We start from the raw sequence: 27,128 nt of genomic DNA on the forward strand, positions 1-27,128 counted from the left end.
TAATTTACCATGTAATATGCAAATGCTCTTTATTGTTTACCACTTTCTTCCTTAAGTAAATAAGTAAATGGGTTGAGACAATGAGTGAAATTTCTGCTCTTGGCATATTTTTAGCAGCCCTGTCCATATATGAAAGCAGTGGGACGCTCTGTGGATCAGAGGACACAGCAAAGCAGATGGCAACGTAGTACGATGGATAAGAACTTGGACGTCCGAGTCCTGATGTCCTCACCTACAAACCGTGGAACCCCGATTTCCTCAAGGGGAAAAACAGTTGGAATAAGCATCCGCACCTTATTTTGAAGATTAAGTAAATGAAGATATAAAAATTGTTTAGCAAAATGCATACAGGAAGTAATTGATAAAAGCCAACTGTTACTATCATCATCATCAAACTAGGTGCTGTTAGGAAACAAGGTGATTCGGGGAATTCTCTTTGCTTTTAGATATACTGATTTTGCATGATTTGTCAAGCAGTGGGGTAATATTTTAAAGTAGTAAAAGGTTATGAAATGGCATTTAAGGGATGAGGCTGTGACATGCCAAACAATAGACGGTTTAAATAGACAACAATGATATAAACAGAATAACTGGGGTGCTCAAAATGACATTCTTTCACCCCACTAGTGCAAAGTTTAATTAGTATGTAAATGGCATACTCATTTACAATTGACATAATGCCACCTCTTTTCATGCCAAGCTGTCAGGGCCTATGAAACTGTAAAATTCCTGACACTAAACATTTGTTGTAAACTGATCCTTCCAAAAGTAACTTAACTAAAGCTGAAAAGGCAGGAAAGGTGATAATCACTTTTTTTAAAAAAAAAAAGTCCACTTCTTCATTCCTTTTTCTTTTTTCAGAGAAAAGGGACCAAACTGCTTTTGAGGAGAGATTCACCATATTATATTGGGCTGAGGGTATATTCTGTAGAAGAAAAAAAAATACATGAACCACCAACCCCAGAGTGATGAAAAGCAAAACGGGTAAGGAAAAAAATACCCTCAATTGACATAGCTATTTTCATCACATCAAATCAGCCATCTGTTCTTGACATAGTTTATTATCATTAGGAAGATTTTTCTCAATTCAGACATGGTGATGAGGAAAGATGAAGAATTAACCAGATAAATAGCCAATTTGGAAAATTCAGGCTGAGACCCTTTTCCTCAATTTCCATTCCCTCCTTTCTCCCTGCTCTACCATCACACTCCAATTATTCCAAGAAAAGCTTCAATGACATGATTAGACATGTTTATGGTGTTGTTTTTCTCCCACTTGCATAGGCATAACAAACTAAACACACTAGGTACCAAATGACATAAAGGTGATCGACATTGTACAAAAAAATAATAATTTTGCATTGTTAAAAATGACTGCATAAGCTTAGAATGACAGGTGGCTACAGTTAGGGGTGAGGGAATTAAATACTCTGAATTGAAGTATAAAAATGCTGATGTTTTCCTTCTGGAATTTATTCATTAGAAATCCATCAATTTACCTTGGGATAAGAGTGTTTAGAGAAGAAAATTTTCTTTGAAATCATCACGAAGTAATTCCAACAGCTCTGTGTGAGATAATCTGGAAGGAAAAAGTAAACGTTGGCAACCAATAATAAAAAGAAAATGTTTAAATTGTATGCTTGATATCAACTTCATAAAGTGAAGTTGGAAATTCACAAAAGTTAAGCTCATAAATTTAGAAAAAAATAGCTAAAAGAAAACTCTTGACAAATATCAACATAACTATTTTAAAAAATTAGGCAAGCTGGTTATTTTTTCTACATAATGTCAAAAAACAACTATGATTCTCCCTCAAATAGCTCACAAATTCATTTTGTTAGATTTGTATGAATCTAATGCACAGATTTTGGATGATACTTAAAATCATATCTTTTTGACTGGAAACTTAAAAATGTTAATGGCAGTAGTTATCAAAATTAAACCATGCAGACTCCTTCACAAAGTTAGTTCCATCCTACCACCCAGGTTATCTTGTCTTGATATATCTTTCTTTGATAACATTCCTGTGATCTCTTATTATAATCTTTTATGCCTCAACATCTGATTTATTATTAATTGCCTAAAATGTAACTTCTTATAATTCCTCATTCTTCATACTCTCTTATCAAAGTCATCATTGTTGCTAGACCTTTCTTCATTGACACACTCTTTTCTTGATTTCATCTGTGTCATAGGATGTTGATTATCTTCACAACTCTTAGAATGCTTTTGGTTTTCTTTGTTGCTCCAACAAAGCTAAATATGGACATGGCCATTCATGGACCACAGTACTCATCAGTACAACAAATGCCTAATAAGAACCTACCATAAGCCAGGTGTTGTGCTAGGTGCTGGGGATACAGTAGTGAACCCAGCACACATGGTCCTTGCCCTCACGGAGCTAAAATTGCTAGACCAGAGGTCAACAAACTAAGGCCCTTGGGCCAAATCCAGCTGGTCACTTGTTTTTGCAAATAAATTTTTATTGGAACACAGCCATACCAATTCATTTACATATTGTCTGTGGCTGCTCCTGTATGACAGCAAAGTTCAGTAGTTACAACAGAGACCTTTGGTCCACAAAGCCTAAAATATTTAATCTCCTTGGCACTTTTAGCAAATGTCGGCTGATCCTGGTTGACTGTAGATCTATCTTCAACTGTTCCAGCTCTTCAATCTTTGTCTTGGAAAGGACATTTTTTTCTTTCTTTCTTTTGCCCAGGCCAGAGTGTAGGGGTACAATCATAGCTCACCGCAACCTCAAACTCTGGGGCTCAAGTGATCCTCCTGCCTCAGCCTCCCAAGTAGGTGGGACTAAGGTACATGCAACCATGCCCAGATAATTTTTTGAATTTATTCTTATTTTTATTTTTGTTGGGCTGGGTCTTCCTATGTTGTCCAGGCTGGTCTCAAACTTCTGTCTTCAAGCAATCCTTCCACCTGGGCCTCCCAAAGTGCTGGGATTACGGGAGTGAGCCACCACACTCAACACATTCGTGATTTCTTATGGTCTCAATCACTTATACAGAAATGACTCCATAACTTCTATTCACAGTCATGACCCCTCTTTTGAACTTCAGCCACTTATTTCTACCTGCGTGCTCAACATCCATGCCCCCCAGCACACACACAGGGATGAATAAACCACCATGATTTCAAGATAGCTAAGATTGAGTCCATCTTTTCCCCAAAGCCAACCATTTCCTACCATCACTCTCCCAATCATAGGACTTGAGAATTTGGAGTCTCTCATTTTTTTTTTCAACTTCCAGGTAACAAAAAAGTAAGTAAAAACAAACTTACATTTTGTTTATATTTATCAACTAATATTTGTATCTACTACTTCTACCTAGGCCTAGACCCCAAAAGCTTATGCTTTGGATACTGTAATCATCATTCTCTTTATAGTCAGTCTCTTAACTCTCCAATGACCTGTTAGTTAATCTCCCTAAGACATCACCTTGCCTATGTCCTCATAATCCTTGATAGCTTCCCATTACCAAGTACAGAGATTCTCAACCTTCAACTGAACCTCCCCTTTGTAAGGATGCTGCAAAATGACTTTGAGGAGCCCACAAACTCCATTGAATACACCAAGAATTTCCTGAAAGCTGAATAAATGAGTCTCCTGAAAAGATGCATCATAATCTCTATTTATCAAAAGTACATAGATGTTCTTCTGATAATTAAAATACAAATTTGTTTATAGGTTACCAATTTCATTATAACTTTTTCTGATTCTTTTTTCCCAAGCAATTGATTCTAACATTGCAACCATTTTTTTTTCTGTATTTTATAGCTAAATGTTCATCACTGACCATTAAATGCCCATTCTATCATCAGGAAGGGGCTGTTATCAATTCACAATAAAACTATGGGAACCTAGGACCTCAGCTTTTGGAGGTAAAAATGGAAAGGTTAATAAGGTGCCATCTTCCTGTTAGCCAGCTGGTAAAAGAACTGTCTAATTGTTCCTAACTCTATTGATTACAGCATTTTATGAGCACTCCTGTTCAATAAAGATGGTAGATGATAAAAAAAAAAATGTCTAAGTGCAACTGTCTCCTTTCCTCTTTTTTTTCCTCTCCTTGGAATGAAAACTATGGGTTTGGAGGACTTTGTGAGGTACAGAAAGACCTTGGGGAAAGAGAAAGCTGTGGAAGGCTACTCAGTTATAGCTTCAAGGAAAGAAATTTGAGGGCTCCTGGATGTTTCTCTACTGTCTGCATCTGTTGGTCAGAGATGGTGAGCAGATCAGGATTCTGGACAGAAGCTTTAATAAATGATGTGCATTTGGCATCTATGTCCTCTCAGTCATATTTCTTGGAAACCTAAAAAAGGTGGTGGAAAAGTAAATATAAACACAGATGCACAGCAGGGGAAGGAAATTACTAAGAAGTCAGTGCACATTCCTAGCCTTGCAGTATCTGTGTCTTTCAGCTTAGTCCTTGTTCTCAGTCCCAGCTTTGTCTTCCACCATCTTCCTAGGGACTATTTGATAAGTGATGGTTCTCCTGCCTCCTGGCATATTATGTCACTGTATCTCTGGCACCCAGTGCAATGCCATCAACCAGCAAGTGGAGAGAAACTCAAAATTTTTTATGTTGCCAATGCTCACTTTCTGCAGAGCAATGCTACAGCTCTTACTTTTGTTCATGTGTTAATTTATTTACCATGGTGAACACTCAGGCTGATTTATGGAAAACTCTCTGATATTAGAGAACTTAGAGGGAGATAAATGGGTAAAGTGGGACAAGGTGTGGACACAGCATTGTCATCTATTAGCTGATTATCTTGGAGCTAGTTAATTTCTCAAAATTTCAGTCCCTTCTGTGGTAACTTGGAATGATAATAATAGCTACCTCATTGCTAAAGGAATAGCTAAAGGAAATGAACTATATAAGGATTTGGCATGGTACCTGATACATAGTTGGCACCCAACAGGTGTTCCTAGAAGAGGGAAGGAAAGATGGGGGTTTGGGACTAAAATGAGGCCTAGTATTCTCCTGGCTTAGCATAGGTCTGAATTCTGTTCAGCCTGGGATTATATTCCAAGGCCATCCATAATAGGGTAGTCAAAGAGAACTACTGGGTCTGGGAATAACTAACCAGGAGTGAATTAACATTCACTGAGCTCCTATTGCATATGAGCCAGTTATAGGCGCTTTACATATGTGTTATTTCACACAGCTACTTTCTGGTATGGACATTACTTTTCTCATGTTTATGACCATAAGAAAAATATGGCTGGAAGAGGGACACATTGCTTGTGTCCATACTTTTATTTAATAGCAGAGGGAGGACTTGAAACCAGTTCCAGATGACTCTAGAGTTTTCTACTCTTTCTCAGTCACCAAACTATGTCTCCTAACAACTTTTCTTGTCTTGTCAAGTCAGTCTTACCAATTTTCATGGAGAACATCATCCAACTAGCTTGTGTATCATTGTTCCTTTCTATGTCCCAACAGATTTCATTTTATTAATATAAAAGGTAGAAAATGTTTATAAAAATTAAGTCCACATATTTGGAATGATAATTCTTGAAATGTCTGAAAAAAACTAAGACTATCCTGAAAATGAGTACAACACTCACTTTAGTAGGCACCCACCTACTGAGCATGAATGCAGCTTGGTCCCTGGTGGGAGCCAGGACGGCTATGGCTGGCTTTGCGCCTTTGGTCTTGTTCTTTGAGTCTGTCTGAAAGATAATTTTGATTTCTAGAAAGTCCAATTTCCTTTCCTCATCTGCTACAGCAGGGAATTGGTAGAAACTGTTTACAGCCAGAACTTGCAGGGTGAAGCTCTCAAAAGCTGGCTCATATATAAGTAAATAGTAAGTAAAATAAGGATAAAATGATGACATTCTTCAAGAAACAGCTTTAAGTTCTTGAAAATGATTATTTCTGTTTGCCTGCAACTGTAAAAATGAGTTTCAGGTAATAGCTTTTCTTTTATATGGTAAATGATGAATGACCATTTAAACATTGACTCATCTACCAACCAAGATATAAAAAAACATAAAAACTAACTGTGCTAAAAGGGAATGTGAAGACTCGAGTCACCTGATTTTTCAACTCAGTGATTACATCATGGGGACATTCATTTGTCTTTACTTCAAGTCTAGAATTGCATAAAATATATTTTGCCAGCCAAGAAAATCAAGTCCTTTAGCTTGTACACATTATATTTTTTCCTAATCTTGCAAATACGTTTTTCACCCAAGTTGGTATGTCCTTTTAGACTTTGAAAACTGATGTCAAGTCAAACTCTACCCATTAAAGCACCCCCAAAAAGTGGGACTATTCTTCTTTGAATATTTGTTTTGCTAAAAGAATACATAAGGATTATAAAGGTCAGGCCTGTCAAAACCTGGGAGTGAGAAGAAAGACATACAGGACTGAGCCAGAAAAAATTGATTTTTGTAGCCACTTATTATTATTTCTATGTGACTATTTTTTACTTTTCAAAAAATATAAATGTTCCATGTTAAATTTCCACCTTACTTCAACAACACTATCGATATAATGTCTTACAGCTAAAGTGTTTAAGAGAGAAAAGGATAGAGTGTGGAAATAGAAGGAAAGAGAGAATGTAAATAATTTTTCTGGTATCATAAGAAAAGGAGAAACTTGACTCTGAAATTTTCAATCAATACTTGTTTGCTAAATCAAAAATTCTCAAAATTCAGGCAATTCAGTATCTTCCTTCCTTAGGTACAAGTGCTATGGGAAAAACATTTTAATTTTAGATAAATGTTACTATCTATCTCCACTCCCCTTCCCAGAGCAGGATAAATTTGTCAAAACCACTGTTTTTCCCCATTAGCCTACAGCTCTTAAATGGTTTTCCAAAGAGTGAAGTAAGTGGTTTTTGGTAATTAATGCCAAACCTTATCCCAGTTGATGCCACTCCTTAAATAAGAATGCAAATCTGTGCCCTCATCTAGGTGTTATTAATAGAAGTTGGTTGAGCTAAATGTCAATACCACACTCAAAGAAAAACTACTTATCTTCCCTTTTAGAAGTTTGCATTTGTTAGACTACAATCACCTGCATTTATTTCTACAACAGCATGAATTCCAAAGGCCACCTAATGAGTTTGAAGTGAAGGCACTCTAAAAAACCATGGAATCTCTCTCCAATATGGATTATCGTTGGGGTTTTTAGCTAATATTACACCAAGCATTCAGTGTAATTTAGCTAATATCTGTACCTTCAAATAAAATTTGAGAAATTCACTTGTTAATTTCCATTTATGTAACTACTATAAAGACTGACCCTTAGCTAAGTTCCACAAACCTTACCCCTTTCTTACTGATAACTTTGGGAAAATAAATTACCTAAACCTAGTTATCTCTCTCTCTCTCTCATTCTCTCAAACACACACACACAAACACACGCATTCACTTTTGTAGTATATAGTTCTACCAAACACAGTGAATGCATCTGACTCTTTGATATTTATGTTACCACACAGAGATCACACCTAAGCTTCTGGAATCAGGAATGAATGAAACACTTATTACTTGAACAGTCTTGGTTATCAATTAGACAATGTAGATAGACATGTTTCTTGAAACACTAGATTCTAATAAGATGTAAAGAATTTGTTCTGACATTACATTCAAATATATTTGGAAAACTCTAAATTAAACAAAGTAAAGCAAGTATCTTTTCTACTAAGCTTCTCTGGGAAATATATATATATATATATATATATATATATATATAAAATGTCTTTACTTCAAGTCTAGAGTTGCATAAAATATATGTGTATGTGTAACTTCTAATAGAAGTAATATATGCTAATTTATTTAAAAATCATGCAAAAAAGTACAAGAATCATGTTTAAAATTGTCTAAATCCTGTCATCTCAAACTAGCTGCCCTTAACTTTAATTGAACATCATTCTTATATGTCCATTTGCATAGAAACATTTTGAAATACATATTAGTCTCCTATAGTTGCTGTAACAAACTATCACAAATTTAATGGGTTAAAACAAAACAAATTTTTTATCTTACAGTTCCCTAGGTTATAGATCTCACAGGGCTAGAACCAAGGTGTCAACTTCCTTCCTAGAGGCTCCAGAGGAGAATCAGTTTTCTTGCTTTTTCCAGCTTCTTGAGGCTACCCACCTTCCTTGGTTTGTGACCCCTTTCTCATTTTTAAAGTCAGCATGGATAGAATGAGACCTCAGATTGCATTACTCTGACCTTCTCTGCCTCTCTCTTCCACTTTTAAGGAACCTTGTGATTACAACGGGCCTGACCAGATAGTCCAGGGTAAAGTTCACTGATAGTAACAACTTTAATTCTATCTGCAACCTTAATTCTCCTTTGCCATGTATCATAGTCATAGATTCTGGGGATAAGCATGTAGGCATCTTTGAGGGTCCATTTTTCTGCTTGCAGCAAAAGATACATAAGCACACACATATATACACATATATATGTAATAATTTTATTAAAATGAGATGCTAATTTACATGCTCTTTTAATAAAGTTATTAAATTAGTAGTAGCTCAATAAACAAACTGAAAAATTTTCTAAAACATATAAGTTTAAAAATAAAATATTATCAAAATACATGGTGTTTGAAGTTATATTTATAGAACAAGCTTCAAATTTAAAAATATTTCACTTTCTTTGTTGCTATTTTGAAGGGTATTGAGTCTTTAATTTGGTTTTCCGATTGACTGTTATTGGCATATATAAATGCCTCTGATTTGTGTATATTAATTTTGTAGCCTGAGACTTTGCTATATTCGTTAATCGATTCCAGGAGTCTCATGGTTGAATCCTGGGGGTTTTCCAGATATAGCATCATATCATCAGCAAAAAGTGAGAGTGTGATCTCTTCCTTCCCTATTTGGACTCCCTTGATTTTGCTCTCTTGCCTGATAGCTCTCACAAGGACTTCCAATACTATGTTGAAAAGTAATGGGGACAGTGGGCAGCCCTGTCTGGTTCCAGTTCTAAGTGGGAGTGCTTTCAATTTTTCCCCGTTCAGAATGATGTTGGCTGTGGGTTTGTCATATATGGCTCGTATCATTTTTAGGTAGGTTCCATCTACGCCTATTTTGTTAAGCGTTTTTATCATAAAAGGGTGTTGAATTTTGTCAAATGCTTTTTCTGCATCTAATGAGAGTATCATATGGTTTTTGTTTTTGCTTTTATTTATGTGGTGAATTACATTTATAGATTTATGTATGTTGAACCACCCCTGCATCTCTGGGATGAAGCCCACTTGGTCGTGGTGGATTATTTTTTTTGATAAGTACTTGGATTCGATTTGCTAGTATTTTATTGAAAATTTTTGCATCTATATTCATGAGAGAAATTGGTCTGTAGTTCTCTATTTTTGTTGCGTCCTTTCCTGGTTTTGGTATCAATGTTATATTGGCTTGGTAGAACGTGTTGGGGAGAATTCCATCCTTCTCAATATTGGAGAATAGTTTATGTAGGATGGGCACCAGTTCTTCTTTGTATGTATGGTAAAATTCAAGTGTGAACCCATCTGTACCAGGGCTTTTCTTTTTGGGAAGGTTTTTTATTGCTGTTTCGATTTCAGTTTTTGATATTGGTCTGTTCAGATACTATATTTCTTCCTGGTTGAGCCTGGGAAGACTATGTGTTTCTAAAAGGACCTCTATAAGGAAAACTATGAAACACTGAGAAAAGAAATAGCAGAACTTGCAAATAGATGCAAAAATATACCATGCTCGTGGATCGGAAGAATCAACATTGTTAAAATGTCTATACTACCCAAAGTGATCTACAGATTCAATGCAATCCCTATTAAATTACCAACATCATTCTTCACAGACATGGAGAAAATAATTATACACTTTGTATGGAACCAGAGAAGACCCCGTATAGCAAAAGCAATTTTAAGCAACAAAAACAAAATGGGAGGTATTAATTTGCCAGACCTCAAACTATACTACAAGGCTGTGGTTCTTAAAACTGCCTGGTACTGGCACAAGTACAGGGACACAGACCAGTGGAACACAACAGAAAATCCAAATATAGAACCATCCTCATATAGTCACCTAATTTTTGACAAAGCAGGAAAGAATATACTCTGGGGACAAGAATCCCTATTCAATAAATGGTGCTGGGAGAATTGGTTAGCCACTTGTAGAAGACTGAAACAGGACCCACAGCTTTCACCTCTCACAAAAATCAAATCCCGGTGGATAACAGACTTAAACCTTAGGCGTGATACAATCAGAATTTTAGAAGAAAATGTAGGAAAGACTCTTACAGACGTTGGCCTAGGTAAAGAATTTATGAAGAAGACCCCCAAGGCAATCACAGCAGCAACAAAAATTAATGAATGGGACATGATTAAATTAAAAAGCTTCTGCACAGCCAAAGAAACAGTCACGAGAATAAACAGACCACCTACAGAATGGGAAAAAATATTTGCATACTACACATCAGATAAAGGACTGATAACAAGAATCTATTTAGAACTCAGGAAAATCAGCAAGAAAAAATCAAACAACCCTATCAAAAAGTGGACAAATGACATGAATAGAAACTTCTCAAAATAAGATATAAGAATGGCTAACAAACATATGAAAAAATGCTCAACATCCCTAATCATCAGAGAAATGCAAATCAAAACCACAATGAGATATCACTTAACCCCAGTGAGAATGGCCTTTATCAAAAAAACCCCAAACAACACATGTTGGCATGGATGTGGAGAGACACGAACACTCATACACTGCTGGTGGGACTGCAAACTAGTGCAACCCCTGTGGAAAGCATTATGGAGGTATCTTAAACAGATTCAAGTAGACCTGCCATTCGATCCATCAATCCCATTATTGGGCATATACCCAAAGGAAAAAAGGTCATTCTGTAACAAAGACACATGTACCCAAATGTTTATAGCAGCACAATTCACAATAGCAAAGATGTGGAAACAACCCAAATGCCCATCAATACATGATTGGATTAGTAAGCTGTGGTATATGTATACCATGGAATATTACTCAGCTATAAGAAATAATGAAGATACGACATCTCTATGGTTCTACTGGAGAGAGTTGGAACCCATTATATTAAGTGAAGTATCCCAAGAATGGAAAAACAAGCATCACATGTACTCACCAGAAAATTGGTTTCCCTGATCATCACCTAAATACACATCTGGGAACGACACCAATCGGATATCAGACTGAGGTGGGGGGTGGGGGAGGGGATGGGGGTATGCCTACACAATGAGTGCATTGCTCACCGTTTGGGGAATGGTAACGCTTGAAGGTGCTGACTCGGGAAGGGGCGGGTGGGGAAGGGAGGGATATATACCTACATGATGGGTGCAACGTGCACTATCTGGGGAACAGACACGCCTGGAGCTCTGACTTGGGGGGAAAGGCGGTACATGGGCAACGTATGTAACCTGCAATTCTGTATCCCCCATAACAATAAGATGAAAAATAAATAAATAAATAAATAACATTAACACTTAAAAAAAAAAAAGATTTCACTTTCTTTTAGAAATAGGCAAACAATTACCCATTCTTGTGGCATTATTTTTACATCATCAAGGTACACAGCACTTAAATTCAGTCTTCAAAACTGAATTTCTGATATTATTTGAGGTTTGCATTTAGCTCGAGTCAACAGTCACTATCAATCATTTCTCTATTCTTGAGTTATTTACTTTGATTCTTCTCTTTGTTGCCTGGTATTCACCTTCATCATTTTTTTTATTTTAAGAGGGGCTCATAGATGTTGTACTTCCTGAATCCCTGGATGCCTAAAAATATCTAGTTTTAGTTTTTATACCTGGATCATGAGAATTTTGGTCACACTTCTTTAATAGTAAGACTTTGTAGACATTGTTCTACAGTCTTCTGGAACTGAATGTTGCTTGGAGAAGTATGAGGCTAGCCTCATTTTTCTATGTGATTGTTTACTTGCTTTTTAACTGCCTGAATGACAAAAAACAAAACAAAACAAAACTTTAAAAAAATTACTTGAAGTTTAATATTTTAACCAGGCTGAATTTGTATCCATTTTTTTTTTCCTGGAATACAATATATTTAATTCTAGTTAATCTGCTTTTTTTCTTAATTTTACGGAAATTTTCTGCTTTTATATTGTGGAATTTTTCTGGAAACTTTTATAGGTTTTTCAATTTTAGGATGCCCATTTATAAGTCATATTAAATCATCTTTATCTTCATTCCTTTATAGCACCTTATTTCTCATTGATTTTATCTCTTTGTCTTCTCTCTCTGCACTTATTGTTAATACCTTAAGACTTCTCTATGTCAGAAATTGTGTACAGCTGTGTTTACAGGTCTACAGGATGGATTTCTGGAAATGGGAAAGCTAAATTGAAGTGACCTACATAAGGGAGTTCTTGTATGGTACCTCTGAAGTTGTTCCCACAACAACATTAACAATAAACTATGTTTAGTTCTTAATAGCTTATAGAACAAATTCACATATGTCATCTCATTGAACCTTCACACAATTCTAAAAGTTAGACATGGGAATATCATTCCCACTTTTCAGATTTGTGTAAGTAATCAACTGAATCTCTTTCCTATAATTAGAATATTAGATAATGTTGATATTTAAAAAAACATTGTTCTTTAGCTAATTCAATATTTTTCTCCCTTACCCATCTCCACTATAAAGAAAAAAACTAATTTCCAAAGCCACCCTTGCAACTAGTGGTGGCCATGCAACATATTTCTGACTGATAAGATAAAAAGAAATTCTGCTGCAGAGGGGGATTTGGGAAAAGTTTATGCTTCTCTAATGAAAGCAATGGACAATCCTGGCATCTCAGTCTCCTTTCTTCCTTCTCACTTTGACATGAATACCATGTCAAGAGAGGGGGCAGCCACTGTGGACTCATGAGGAAAAGGCCAAGAACAACTCAGTTGATATTAGCCCCAACATGGTTATCGGCTGCCTGCCTATCTCTGAGTTCTTTATCACATGAGAAAGATAAACTTCTCTTTGTCTAAGTCCTATCATTGATATTTTATGTTACTTGCAGCCAAAGCATTCCTAACACTATCAACTGACAATGTCAATGCAAGGAGATGATTTAAGCTACAAATTATGTATAAATTTATCTTAAATTTATATAATATAGAACTGGTTTAAATATAATAACCATCCCCCTTTTTTCCCTGATACTTAGAAAGATTAAGTTACCCTCCTCTCCTGCCCCCCAATAAGGAACTGAGACCTCACCTGGGAAGAAAAAAAAATTTATCATTTTAACTTATTGGGCAAATATTCAAAATAAATTGTTTCAAAAAGTGAAGTTAATTTATGCCAGTTGAATAGAAAATAATATTAGTTTAATTCATTGTGTTTCCAAGTAAACCAGAAGAATAACAATGACTAAAAATTCTTTGTGCATGAATCTAAATATTTTTCCTGATTTGAAAGACTGTGCTAGACACTGAATGATTATTTTCATTTACATGGTATAAGCAATTCACTTTCTCATACATCTTAAAAGTCTACCTACACAAGAGATAAGAATTATGCTGTTTTATATTAAAATTGATATAATTTCATGAATCATTTTTATTGACTAGTGATTTATAAACCATTCTCCTTCTGGAAACCTCATTATTTCTTAAAGCCTCTACTATGCTCAAAAAAAAAAAGAAATTCCAACTTAATATGTACCCTACCACATTGTGCCAATTTACAAGTTATGGGCGATCTGGGCAAATCTTTTAATTGGTTTTGAATTGTGCGGTTTGTCTCAGAACTACATAAACATTAAATAATTCAGAGGCTAAATGAAACCTTACAATGCAGCACACCAAAGTTGTTTAGGCAAGTTTGTTTCCTCCAATAATCAGATAATTATACATAACTAGTCATCATTACTTGAAACAAATTATGTTCTGTTGAAACATGAAAGAGGTTTCCTGGCACTATTTTGAGTTCAACTAATCTCATTGACAATAGGTGTCTGTCTGCAAAACCTGTTTATTGGTGTTATGGTTGGGTTATAGGGCGTTGTGTAGTTGTTGCTCTGTAGTAAGCCCCTCTTAATTTATATCATTTTTCAAATAAATATTGTATCTTTTATTTTGAAAAATCACAGGTTCAGTAAACTTGGCAAATGGGTGTATATTTTGAATACAGAATGCTTTGTCTTTTATTCATTGTAGATTATCTGTAATAATACACTGCTTCATGAGACAGCAGACTAGTGAAGAAAAAAAGGCGAGCAGTTATTTGCTGTGCATTTAAGTACTTAAACAGAGGAGTCGCTCTGCTTTTAGGCATTTTTGCTTGATGAATTCACCGGAGGCAAATGGTTTAGAGTGCTGTGTCATGCCAATCAAGAGCATTAGCATCGCTTGTGCAGAGAGAAAGCTTGTGTTTGGAGGAGGAGGGATTCTTTGGCTGTGTCTACACAGATTAAGTAAAATGGAAAACTAAGGCATTTATCCAACTAATTGTGGCAAAAAGAAAAAAAGTGGGGTCAATTATTCAAAGTAGCTATAGATGATAACAGAGTTCAGTGGATAAGTATCCCACCGTCCTCCATTTTCTGCAACCAGAAATGTATTTGCATTTACCTTGAGAGGAAGGGCACACTAGCAATACCCTCATGGAGCATCACTTAGTGGGTGGCCAAAGATAAAGGGACAGCAAACTCTTCATTTTCTCATTGCATAAAGGACTTAGCACGTATAGGTTGGTTAATGATAAATCACCTACTTCTACATAAAAGAGTGTACACCTAAAAAGATCAACATCTTTGGCCACTTAACTTTTTAAAAATGATACTCTGAATTTATAAGCTAAATTATGGTGAGTTTGAACATAAATTATTAGACAATGGTATTTTTGATTCTCATAAAACCAAGATACACTCTATTCAAACCACAGGGACAATAGACTATACTCGTCTTTTTCTGAGCGTTAGGATGTTCCTACTTCCAGGTTTAAACTATTGCCATAATTATATACTTTCAAAACTTAAATAAAACCATTATGCCACCAGAAAAGCTGGGCAGGAAAAATAATAAATTTAAAGAAAAATTCATAAAGGAATTATCGACTAATGTTAATCTTGCAAGAATTATTCATTGAATAGCTTGGGGTCAAAATTTTTCTTTTATATCATCTTCTAAATTTTATAACGCATCCTTATTGAATAACTGCTCTCCTCACCCCAGTATCAGTTATTAAAGTCTGTTCTTTTCCTGCTAATTTCAGTGCCGATTCTGTTATAAATGAAATTTACTTATATATGTGGGCTTTGTTTATTAATTTTTCCCTCTGGAAAAAATTCCATTTTATTACACATTGCTAGATTTCAATGTAAGTTTTTTCTTCTGTTCCCTTAATCTATTTGTCTACCCCTGTGGTCATATCACCTACCTTAACTTTTATAGCTTTATTATGATTTTTGATGTCTCAAAAGGAAAGTCTCCTCACTTTGTTTTTCTTCTTTAGGAGTATCTCTCAGTTTAGAAGTAGAATGAACACGGCATAACTCTCTCTTCAGAGTGTCTTATTGTCTTTCAATAAAGTTTTAAGTTTTCACAAATAGCACATGTACATTTTGTTAGGATTATTACTAGGCACCTAATATTTTTTATTTTGTTGCAACCATTATCTTTTTGAGAATATGTTTTCTAACATTAATTATTGGTATGCAGTAAATTACTAACTTTCTATGTTGATTTTGTATTCAACATAGCTGCATTACTATCTAATTTATTCCAATAAATTATATCTAGATTGTATTGAGTTTTCTACATAGTCAATCTTATCATCTGTGACTAACAATAGTTCTGTTTTCTATCTATTTTACTTATTTAATACACACAGATAGTATTTACCATCTCAGGCACTGTTTTAAACACTTACAAATATTAACTAATTTAACTTTAATAACCTATGAGATAGGTGTTATTATTTCCATTTTATAGGCTGGAAACTAAAGCACATAGAGGATAAAATACTTAGCTAATAAGCTTAGTTATTAAGCTTGTTCATTGTTCATTACTTAGTTTGTAAGCAATAGAGAAATCATTTAAACCAGGCACTCTGGTCCAAAATCTATACTCTTAAATGTTACATCATGTGGCCTTTCTTACATCTTTTCTTTCTTTTTCTGCCTTTACTACGCTGGCTAACACCTACATTATACCAAACTGAACTGGCTATAGCAGACACCCTTGTGTATTGTATGATCTTAAAGCCAACCCTTTCACCATTCCTTTGTTAAATACTAGGTTTTGTAGGTTACTGTTTATCAGATTAATGTAATTCTCTTCTCTTTCTACTTTTGCCAAATACCTTTCTTTTCTTTCTTTTTTCAAAAAAATTCCGAACAGTTGTTTAATTCATTAAAGGCTTTTGTTTCATCTATTAAGATAATCATGTTTTTCCCCCATTTGTCTTTTAGGTGGGTAAACTAAATTACGTGATTTTTTTCTAAAGTTTAATCAATCTCCCCCCTAGAAAGAATTCAGTCTTATTACACATTGCCAGATTTCAGTGTTCCAATATTTTGTTTAGAAATTTTGAATTTAAAAAATAGAATGTAAAAAGTATTGAAGTATTGATATTTTTCAAGTTATGTTTTTTAAAATTCCATTTGAATTTCATAATGATAAGAGAAAATGGTGTGTTTGACACAGATTCTTTAATATATATTGATGTTTTATATTTGCTTTATGGCAAAATGTATTCACTTTTCACAAGTATCTCTGTGTACTTCAAAAAAAGTCAGTTTGCAAAACCAAATAAAATAATAGAATCAGACAATGGTCATCAAATCATGAATGAAACCATTAGGAAAAAGGTTGATGGAGAATTTTTTTTTTTTTTTCTTTCCCTAGAAACTGGGTCTCTATATATTGCCCAGGCTGGACTGGAACTAGTAAGCTCAAGGGATCCTCCCACCTCAGCCTCCTGAGTAGCTGGGAACACAGGGCTTGCCCAGCTTGATGGAGAATTTAGAGTGGAGGGACCAGGCAATCCTCAAGTAAACCAAAAGATCAATCTTTGCATTACTAACAGAGAGACAACCAGATTTGGTGTCATCTGATTGTGATGCGATAGTAAGCACTCCCTCCATCCCCACTCCCAAATCGAAAAGGCATTTAATCAATCCTTTAGAGTTAAATCCATTTACAGAGAATATGGGAGATAAAAGAAAAAGTGAATTAACGCCACCACGAACCAATCAGACACATCCAGAATGTGAGGCAATTTTTAGGGAAGACTCAGTTTCTTCAATTAGTTAATGGCCTGAAGAAAAGAAGGAAGGAGTTAATGGGGAAGGACAACTGTTTGGATCTTATTTCCCATAAACTGAGGGTAAAACACAAGTTTAAACAACCAAGATCATTTTAATATAGTGTGGACTGGATTGTGGATGATGCCAAGACATCACTCATAATTTTATCAGGCATAATTTTGGTTAGGGTATATATAAAGAAGTCCATGAATTTTAGAGATTCTTGCAGAATTATGTAGAGGTTTGCTCTACAGTTTGAAGAAAAAAGAAAAGAAAAGAAGAACATGAAACTTATTTTATGTTCATCACATCAAGCTCATAAAATGTGCCTTTCAAATCCATGTCTTTACTGATTTTTCTCAATTAGAACAGGTATTGTTAGAATGCTTTAATATGGTAATGAATATACTTATTATATTTGCCTTAATGTTTGTGTTTTATACTTTAGAGGTTAAGATTTTGCTTCACATGTTTTAGGAGGCTAAATTTTAAAATTTTATATTTTCCATGTGAATTGAATCATTTCTCATTAGTCAGTTGCTTTCTAAAATCTCAATAATCCTTTTTAGCTTAATGTCTGTTTCATATTAATCAAGCTATAATAGCATCTTTTTTTCTGTTTTTGGATAGTATTTGATGAAATACTTTTTCCATCCTTTCACATTCAACCTATTAACACTTTTACGTGTTTGTTATATGTGTCTATTTGTCTTTCTCTGGATTATTTAGTCACTTAAATTTATTATAATTACTGACATATTTAGGTTTATTGCTACCTGATTTTGAGCTAAAATTTGTCTCACATTTTCTATGTTCATTTTTGCTGCCTTTAATTTCTTCTTTTGAATTAATTGACTATGTTCTTTAGTTCTGTTTTTTCCTTTTCACTTAACAGTAGTTTATTTCTTTTAGTGATTACTCCAGGAATCTTAACATGCACACTAACTTATGAAATTATAAAGCTAATCATTATCTTCACTCTTCTTCTGAACAAATCAATGACGTTAGAACACTAAAAATGTAATAAACTTTTACCTTTTTATGCTCTATTGTTTTACAGATTTTTATTTTATCTTATCTTTCTCTTTTGCAAACACAATAGTGGCAATTAATGTTTTATATAGTCAATGTTTGTTTCAACTTACTATAATATTCATTACTTTCTTTGATCATTCTTCCTTGCATCTCAGACTTTTTACATGAACATATCTTTATTTCATCCTCATTCTTGAAATATCTTTGTTGAATATTGAATTCTAGGTTCATAGTTATTTTCTTTCAGTGCACTAAAGGTATTATTCTAGTTCCTTCGGCTTCTGTTACTACTAAGCCAACTCTTAATTTAATCATCAGACTATTTGTCTTTTCTGTCTGATTTTAAGATCATCTGTTTGTCTTTGGTGATATTCAATTTTATCATTATACATTTAAATGGGAATTGCTAAATTTATCCTACTTGTGCTTTTAAAATCTAAGGATGGGTGTTTTTTATTAGTTGTGAAAATTTGTCAACCATTTTATCTTCAAATGGTGCTTCTTTCCTCTCTTACTAAAACTCCAAGTATATATGCTTTAGATTTTTTTCACTCTATTCTCCATATCTATTAATAACTCTGTCATGTTTTCTATTTCCTTGCCTGACTATTCTACATTTCAGATAATTTCTTCAGCTATAACATCCTACTTATTAATTCTTTTCTTAATCTGTGTCTAAAACAATTTTAGAGGTTAATGTTGGGTTTTTAATTTTAATTATTTTATTTTTTTCTTCCATTGATCTATTTGGTTAATATTAAACCTGTTGAGCCAATTTTTTACAGACTTCTCTCTTTTTCTCATTTTCATCTTCTATTTAAATGAATTAAATATGCTACGCCTACTTAGTCCATATTCTTTTTTTGATATTTCCAATGTAGAAAGGTTCAGGGTCATGCTATTTTTGCTCCTGTTTTCTACTGCTTCATGTTTTGTGATTTTTGAACTTGAGTTTCTATTCTTTAGAATGTTCTCTATACAAATTTGTTCTAAGTTTGGATTGAAAAAGATCCCTTTATGTAGAATTTGCATTTGCTCCTGCTAGGCGACCTGGAGACACTAGTGATCCAGCATCACTTTAATTAAAGGCATGGTTTGAATCATATTTGACTCTACCCAAGTGCTGTGGATTCCATCTGCAAGCCCAGCCAGTGAAGACCTGCCTGTGATAGGAATTCCCAGCCAAGAGTTTTTTCTTCTATTCAAGGTAGAAGGCAAGCACTTTATCTTACTTAGGGAAAGTTATTATTTCTATTTATACTGAGAGCATGGCTCTTTAGGGTCCCAGATCTATGGAGAGGGTTACCTATTAGATGTCATCTCCTTCCCTTGTGGGCACTGGTTCTCCATTCCCTGTGACCTGTGAAGATGTGAAAAGGAAACTCAAGTTCATCTTGGTTGGATCAGTGCCCTAAGAACACAAATCATACTACTGTTTGGTTTGGTTCTCTGGGTTTTTTCTTTCACTTAGTTTTTGATCTTGGAGAACTCCTGTTTTACCATATCACTGATACACCTAAAAATATGTATTTTTATATTTAAACCAGTATTTTTAGTTGTTTTTCGTGGGAGAGCTAATCTTAGTCAAGTTGCTAGAAAAACAGTCTCAAGAATCCTGCACCACCACTGCCTGAGTGAATAAAATAAATAACTGGAAGAAATGTCTTAAAAGCAAAGAATCATATACTTGGGTTTGTGTTAACCACGTTACTCGCAACTGGCAGGAAGCGACGCAGCCACACGTAGTTTCCGTGGTCAGAGCAAGTGAGTGTAAAGACCATAATATTTTCAGAAGGCTCATGCAAAATTTGACTGATACCACATTAACCTAAGAGAGGACAGGACAGTTCACCAGATAGTTCTAAGAATGCTAATCTGGAGAGTGTCAGTGGTGACTACAGCGGTGAGGTTGTTTAGCTGACTCAGTGAAGGAAAGAGAGGTTTGAGGTTGATGTGGAGTCAAACCTAGTGGGCATAGCTCTGGACTGGTTATCCGCAGGTCTGCCTTCCAAACTCACCTCTGCCATTAATGGTTTGTGGTAAGTGGGCAAGTTGCCTCTCCTCTCTGGGCTTAATTCCACTTATCTGTGAAGTGAAGATGCTGATAAAATGTGAGGCATAAATCTGTGGCCTCTCAATCCTCCATTATCACTTTGCATCCCCTCTAAGGCCACCACAGGTCTTCTGGTAACATGCTCCTTTCTCCTAATGTTTAAAGGGTCATCACTTAGAGATTCTAAAATGTTTTTTAAGATAATGAAATAAGAGTCAGCTAACTCAAATTTTACTGGAATAATGGAAGAAAGAAACCCAGATGACCTCATATAAGTGTTATTTATGAACGGTGGGTAGTCAAAAGGTTCTTTTCAAATGTGAGATATATCACAAATCATATTCTTCATGACAAATTGTTTTTCTGTGTTCAAATTCCAGGTATTTTTTTAAATTGTTGTTATTCTGTTAGTCCATCATTAGCTATATTGTAAAGATAATGAATTTCAAGCTTTAGAGTTCCTAATATGTGCATGCTCCTTTCAAAGACCTTTTTCTTCTCGTTTTAAATAAACATTTATATTCACTTTTATATTTAATGTTTTATTGGTATTTTTATGTATTTTAAAAAGTGGGTTCCCCAAATTGTATAACGTTCAGGTCCCACAAATCTGAATTTGCCCATTCTGTCACTTTATTGAATAAAAAATTATATATTTCCTCCTCATTTGCTTTGACTTATCACTTTCATTAAAGAAAAAAAATCAACAAAAACAGGATATTATTGATTCAGGTGTACTTATAGAGGAACATGTTTCAACACAACTTTGACCTGTCAAAACCAGAGGGTGGTTTGATCATTATGCAAAAACGATTTCATGATTCATTTCCCTTCAGAGCTCAAACTTTCACTCTTCTTCAAGCCTAGGTCCTTGGAAGAAATAACTGGTCACCATAGCGACTGTAACATTGTGAGATCGTAAGTTGTGAAAGTAGTAGTGAGAAAAAATACACGTAATATTTTAATCCATTTTCCAATGCTGAGTGAACAATTCTACCGCCCTCACATAGTATCTTATAGTTTCAAAAGCATTCATGAGGAGTCGAATTCAGAAAGGGAAGATTTATTCAATTGCTTCATGGAGTTTGAAAACTAAGATAACATGAGCCATTGTTAACTTCAAATTATTCTATTCTGTTTGTATTGTTTTCACATTAAAATTAGACTCTCACATATACACATATTGACTATGGCTGGCCATTTCTAGGAATTTGGGTATTTTTGTCGAAGAAAAGCAGCCTATTTTAAGATTTTATTTTACATATTTTATTTTTATTTTGAGGGGAATCCAAATATCTACATCATGAACTTAAATTCCTATAGCTGCCAGAACTGACAGAGAATTAGCAAGGCAGAGCCAAGTTCACGCAAGACTGTCTACGGCGCTCTTATAGCTAAAGACAAACCAAAATATTGACTAGTTCTTCTCAAAACAGCATGTAGAAGTTGTGGCTGAAATAAGGCTGATGTAAGAAAGAATACAGATGGCAGTATAATCATAGGCTGGGTCTACAAGATGCCAAACAACCCATTCAAAAGTGAAAAACTCAGTCGATCAGTTGGTGGTTTTGTCTACATGCCACCAAGCAACAGGCTTGACTGACTTCTTCACAAAATTGACTGAGCTTTTGACTAGACTTGAGCAGATGTTTTATTGCTATGTATATTCAGTCTTAGTTGTCAAATCTATAACTTCAGTAAGTTCTTCTATGAAAGATGAATTTCTTCCCTACATAAAAATAACCTGAGAGTGTTAAACAAAGATCATCTGCACTTTTTAATGCATCTCAGAGTCTAGTTTAATACATGTTCTTGGCATAGCAGAGTGTACACTGGACAAGAAACAGAGTCTCCCAACTTACATGCCTATCTTTAATATTTCACTAAATCATTTGATATCCTTGCCACTTAAATAGCCATTGAAAAATAACTAAAATTCATTTTCCTTTCTTTTCTCTTTTACTCCAAAATTTCCCTGGTATATACAACCTATTGGCCATCATTGTATCAAATTACTACCAAAATTTACAATGACTGCTTTTGACCTTTTGTTGCGATTCTTTTTAAAAAAAGGAGCCTTTTCACTAAAAGATGGATCACAAAATCCATCAAGTATTTTATGATTAAAAAGGAAAACAATCTTTAAAAAGGACACTGTTTTATAACGAGTTCTGTGTGAGCCCAGATCTCCAGCCTTTGGTCTCTCTGTTGTGTCCCAGCACCTAGGATGCTGTCGGCCTCGATAAATTTTGATTAAATGAATGATTACATAGATTGTTGTATGCCATTCTTATCACCATTGACAAATTATGGCCTAGTAAGAAGGAACTGGAGGAATAAGTGCTCAAACTCACCCCACTCCTGTCCTACAAATGTACTGCCCATGCTTCTAGAAACCAGAAGGAAAGGGAGTATGTTCAGAGCTCAGAGATGGGTGGAGAGGGGTGGTATGTGTGTACGTAGTAGGTAGGTAGGTGGATGGAAAGGCAGATAGCTAGATGAAAATGCTCAGAACTCTGGAGTCAGGATAGTTGATTTTTTTCCAAATCCCTTGAAGGTGTGCCCAATAATCTTTAAGTTTCTTTCCAACTACATTATTCTTTGATATGAACTATAATGGTCTTGAAATACCATTTACCTTTAAAAAATCTAAAATTTCTATTTAATTAAAAAAATAAATTTTTTTTGACAAGCTAGAAAATAAACAAACAAAAAAAAAGATAAGAAGCACACTTGTTTTCATAAATGAGGCTTCCAGGAGCCAATAGAATTTTTTTTTCTAGGCCACCACAAGGCAGTCATCAGGAAGGAATATGGTTTTTTGGTTCCATTTCTAATCACTTTCCTTCTTTCTGATTTTTGTCCATCTTTCATTCACTATTTTTTATATGCTATCAGGTCTCTTCAAGCACAAACAACAGGCAGGAGCTTGAATGGGGAACAAGCAAAGGACTCCACTCTGGGAAGGCATCTCTGGAAATGTTTACTGCATCAGTATTAACACCTTCCAAAGAAAAAAGCACTTGCCCGTCTTCTGAGACCACAGCATCAATTGCCTTTATTCCAAGTTACCTGTGACATGCTTTAGGGTACAATCTCTACGTGCCTAATACGCAGGTTCTTTGCAATGTTAACAGTGGGCTGATATAAAAATTTAACTTTTATCTTTATAAATTTCTATATTTCATTATGTTTTCAGCTAAGCAGTGGATGGAGTCTGACTTAGCCCAAGGACCTCTGTCCTTTCCTGTTTTGTGAGATTTTTTTTTTTTTTTTTTTTATCTTCACTTCAGAACCAGAAAAAGGGAAACTTTCTAAACTTACTCAAAAGATGTGGAAACTATTTCTTCAAAGCTCTGAATTTCCTGGGCCCGACTTGAAAATAAAACCCACCAAAACAGGAGGAATTGAAAGGATTAGGGAAAGAAAAATCATAAAGCATTGATTTTCAGGTTGGATAAGAAATTCTGTTTGGTTAAAAAGAACCATAGCCACTCTCCACCACCCACAGCTCTTTCCTTTTAAAGTATGAGTGTTTGCTCTGACCATTAAAGAAGACAGATGTAAACACACTGTACATAAGAGCCATAAGGTTCTTCTTTTATATATTATGTTAATAGTATAACAGCCTGCTAATATAGAGAAAGCTCTTACAACTTTCCTGAAATCACCCATCTGAATACCATGGCAAAACAAAATATTAAAGGTCCTGAAGAATAAAAAATTAGGTACCATTATAACTATCTTACTTATCAAATTTGTTAAAGCCTCATTTTTGTTTAAAAAAAAGCTTTTAAAGCAGTGATCCTACAATATATTTTCTTTGCTTAATGTGATGAGGACCCAACAGAGCTGCTTTAAAATCAAATGGGCATAATTTTTTCATTTATTTTTCCCAGGACTTTACCCACCCCCATCCCAGAATAAATTGTCAATAGATGCTGAATGTTGCTACTGATTAATTCAGGATGCCAACTACTGTATGATTCACAGACGGCAAAAGAAATGCCAGTGCTTTCCTGACACAAGGATACGTTATTCTTTTGCCTTCTGTGAATCATACAGCAGTTGGCATCCTGAAATAAAAAAACTATATGGCTCCCTCACAACTGTTAGGCAATTTTTGCAAAAAAAAAAGAGAAGCCTTTACACCTGACGTGGAGCTAAGGGCCAACTTTAGAGAGCTGTAATTGGCACATTCATAACCCTTTTTCCTGTTACTATAAGGCTAGAACTTGGTAATCCTTTACTACTTGAGAAACTGGGCGTAGATTTCATTTCAGCCAAAGAATGAACTGAGGTACGAACGATTTTAAGTGCTGACAAGAAAATCTCTCTTAGGTGTATCATGTATCATGAATATTTTGGCTCTGTTGATACACACAAACAAATAGGGAATTGAAGTAATTAGCCTTAAAAGTCAAGGAAATAAAAGCAAAATGTCTTAACATCCATTACAGGAATGTAGATGGTTTGTTTGATTTTATTGGTACATTTGTTTTGCATTTTATTGGACTCTTTTATTTGGATAATTGCCTTCATTCACCACTTTACACGCCTAGACAGATAATTAGTTAATAAGCTTATATTAAGCACCTACTCTGTGTCAGATTTGGAATTATGAGTAAGGATCTTATTAACTTCAAGATTTGCAAAGGTGCCAAACAACCACATTTCAACAGGAAGAGAGCAAGTTTTACTAAAAAGATTGGACAGCCATAGCACTTACTGACTTTTTTAAAATTTTAAAAAACAAAGTTCTTATCTCATGGTGCAAGCATCCTCACTCCAAATTCACATGTATTGAAGACGGTGGGTGAACAGGTCAGGCGTGGGTCCATATGGGAATTTCGTGAGCCATTTAAAACCATGAGCATGCGCCTTGAGAGCTGCTTTGTCCTTTGGTGTCTATGGCCTTCTGATGTAGACTCCTTGAGGGCTCTGTGAAGAATGAATGCCTTATCAAAATCATTTCATTGGGTAGCCTGACCATGCAGAGGGAGTCCAAGGGCACTCTTCCTCACCTTCTGAGACCTTGGGGAACCCTGTTGGCTTCTTCCAAATTCTTATACTTTTTCTTGGCTTTGGAGGGGAGTCAGCATCAAGGGAGGAAACCAGGAAGGGAAGAATCCAGATTATGACTGGATAAGGAGAGATGCATGCTCGGTCCACGATCTTATTCAAGTAGCCTTTCTCCATGTAAGAGAAATGCTGTCTGATGAATAAAAAGGAACACCAAGCTCTGGTCCCTGATGATAGGACTAGTATCACACAAACAGAAGTAGCCTTCAAACCTTACAGTTTCTCCAACGCTGGCCCACATATTCTTCAATTTTCACTACTTTGGAGACCATCTGTATCAAAGTATAATAAGAAGGCAATTCAAGAGAACTATCAATTTAAAAGAGGTGGGGGAGAAAGAAAAAGGAAAAATACCAGGCTTGGAGAGGGGGCAGGGCTGGGCACTGGGTCACGCAGTGTATTCATTATTTGTCCCCATTACCATGTTATGTCTTAATTACTCTGGTCTGGCTTCCCACCCGGGTCACTATGTCACAGCTGGTTTTCTGCCCATCTCTAATTAATAAAACCTCATTTAGTATCCACGTTTATTGTAATAAACCTCTACTGAGGGATATAGCAGAAATAAAGAGACAAAAAACAAACCAGAAATTATCAGAGTTGCTCTAGCAGTAACCTTGCACCACAAAAGGCCCTAGTTCAGGCCCTCTCGGGTTACTTTTAACCTGGAAAGGACTTCCATTTGATTTCACTTGGAATTTCTGGCATAATTGAGTAGCTGGTCAAATTCTGCCCATCAGAAGAAAAGTGACAAAGGTTCTTAAACACTCATGCTTATATCGTTTGGAATTTTTTTAATGGTTATTCACTCGTGCTTTTTGTATTCAAATTAATATTATTTAAAAAAAAAAAAAACCAAAAACCACCAAAAGAAAAACTTAATGCTTTCAAACGGCAATATAAAAAAGTAACATAATTTGTCAAACGGTCTTATTTTGTTTCTGTGGCATTGATTCTCTTAATATTTTGACACATCGAATAAAGACAAATTATGTCTGTATTCTTTTCTAATTTATTACATATAATCCCAGCCAATAAAACTTTGCAAATTGAAAAAAACACACCTTCAAAAATCTCAGCACTATTATGTAAGTCTCTGTTTATCTCTGCCTCTCCTTGTCTGTCTTTCTTTCTGTCTCTCTCTCTCTCTCTCTCTCTCTCACACACACACACACACACACACAACCACTACCAATTTTATTTATTAAAATTCACACAGCTCTTGAACAGATAGTTCATCTGCATTTTATCAGGTGTCTCTATAATTAAAGCTTATTGTAAAGTGAGATATTATTGGTGTGTTTTATTACTTGTCTATGAGAGGCTGAACAAAGTATGAGGCATAAATGAATTCAGTTTTATAGTACTTTGTTTTAAACAAATGTCACTACCTAAACACACATACCTAATTATCAGTTCTTACACATTCTGCCAAATATCAAACCTATAGTTCATAAGCCACACACACGACAGGCAGTAAATATATTCCCCCTAATTTAAAATTTTATTGCAAAATACCCTCTGCACTATGTTAACCTACACTAAATCACACCCTACACTCTCAGCATTACTGGTGTTTACCTACTTCTGATTCAAAAAGGAAAACAGTACTAACTCCTATTTCTAAATATCTACAGTAATAAAAATTAAAAGGAGAACGACTATATGTAAGAGAGGGGTTCAAAACAATGG

Source organism: Eulemur rufifrons, chromosome 19, assembly GCF_041146395.1.
Source record: "Eulemur rufifrons isolate Redbay chromosome 19, OSU_ERuf_1, whole genome shotgun sequence".
Classification (NCBI taxonomy): domain Eukaryota; kingdom Metazoa; phylum Chordata; class Mammalia; order Primates; family Lemuridae; genus Eulemur; species Eulemur rufifrons.